Source organism: Oncorhynchus tshawytscha, linkage group LG10, assembly GCF_018296145.1.
Source record: "Oncorhynchus tshawytscha isolate Ot180627B linkage group LG10, Otsh_v2.0, whole genome shotgun sequence".
NCBI lineage: Eukaryota > Metazoa > Chordata > Actinopteri > Salmoniformes > Salmonidae > Oncorhynchus > Oncorhynchus tshawytscha.
In genome coordinates this window covers 17732344-17734221 of record NC_056438.1, presented here as the reverse complement: position 1 = coordinate 17734221, position 1878 = coordinate 17732344, and the positions used below count along the sequence as shown (strand labels likewise).

Here is a 1878-nt window from a genome sequence, read left to right as displayed (position 1 = left end):
CCGTTTTCCATGTCATCACATAGATTGTGTGGGTTGAAAGGGGGTAGAAAGAACGTTGCCTAAACCAATTTTTTTTGCACAGTGGAATGAGGCATTTCTAAATTATATTCTCCAAGAAAGTGGGTACAGATCATTAATTTAATTCCAAAAATGAATGTAGCAACCGCCGATTGCTCCTTTAAAGCGTTAGCATTGTGCTCATTAATTTACTTTGCATGTTTTTGTTTTATCCCAGTACAAACACATCTGATTCCAATAGAAGTGGGTCGGCTATGAAATCGTTAGGTCCTGACTGCTAATAATTCCCTATACATTTATACACTCATAAAACAGTAAAATCGTTTTAGTACAAAAGTGCCGATATTTTTACTCTCAAAGTGATTTACGAAATAGTTCAATTGATCATAGGAATGATTCACAAATTTGTTTATTGACACATTTTCTAATCATTTCACACGTCAGGATGGCCGAGCGGTCTAAGGCGCTGCGTTCAGGTCGCAGTCTCCTCTGGAGGCGTGGGTTCGAATCCCACTTCTGACAAAGTGTTTTGCGGAAATTCTGAGAAATTACAATGAATAATAAAATGAATTGTGCAATGACAGTACACTACTCCATGACACCATGCATGCAGGAACCGCTAAAATAACGTCTTTGCTCTTATTTTAAATATTCGTTTAATTGCATGAAATTAATTCGTGTTACTTACGCATTATGATCATGAGAAATCAATCAAGTTCAGAATTGTAATTAATTCATATTTTGTATTGTGCAATAACGCAATAATTTGTGATAGCCTGGTGAAGATACAGGCCTATCTGAATAAAAGTTTGTGTTGTTCTTATTCTTAATTCGTTTATTTCAACTTATTGATTGAAGTATTTTTTCTGTATAAATTATTAATATTTAAATAAATAAACACATATTTACAAATAAAAAAATTGATAACTTGCAGAAAGCATCTTAAAAAGATCGACATTATTTCTCTCTATCTTGCAGCAATCACAAAAATGTAAGACCAGTTTATAAAATAACTGTAAAACTAAAGAATTTCATAGAACTTCTAGAAATTGACGATGGACAACCTCGAACATTTTCTCTAATGGCACTTTTGTCCGCCACAAATTTGTAGAAACATGAATCATTTAGAAATAAGTAGGAACATAAGGTATATATGTTTTACAACTAGGCCAGTCATGGTTGCCTATGTTGTTTTCTTTGAGAAAACATGAACATGGATAATAATGTGTGGAATGTCTTTACAAAGATGACAAAACATACAAAGAGGAGCAAAAAAGGTTGCACCTGCCACTATTTCTAAATTTCCACCTTTTATGCTGATCCTGGGTCAGTTTTGCATTTCCCCCACTAATGGAGAAGCTGATCGTAGATGTGTACTTAGGAGGGCAATGTCACCCTACACCAGTGGGGCTTTTACTGTGCTTTTACTGTGATAATGTCCTCTGCTAATAACATCAGACAGCAAGGATATTATGTGACAATTTCACCTTTATCACCATGCTGTAATTACTGTAACAAAGGTCAGAGTGCCAGACAGAGCTAGAAGTCTGGACGGCCATGTATCCACAGCGACAGACAGGTTGAGAAGCCTGGAGTGCCATGTATCCACAGCAACAAACAGAGCTAGAAGTCTGGAGTGCCATGTATCCACAGCAACAGATAGGTCGAGAAGTCTGGAGTGCCATATATCCACAGCGACAGACAGGTCGAGAAGTCTGGAGTGCCATGTATCCCCAGCGACAGACAAGTTGAGAAGCCTGGAGTGCCATGTATCCACAGCGACAGACAGGTTGAGAAGTCTGGAGTGCCATGTATCCACAGCGACAGACAGAGATAGAAGTCTGGACGGCCATGTATCCA

At 37.6% G+C, this 1878-nt stretch overlaps 1 non-coding gene across 1 annotated transcript; it reads left to right on the top strand.

The window, feature by feature from the left end:
* The first annotated feature begins 457 nt into the window (after window positions 1–457).
* Window positions 458–540, top strand: trnal-cag. Its single transcript has one exon. It is a non-coding gene; the product is annotated as a tRNA-Leu (tRNA).
* Window positions 541–1878: the final 1338 nt, after the last annotated feature.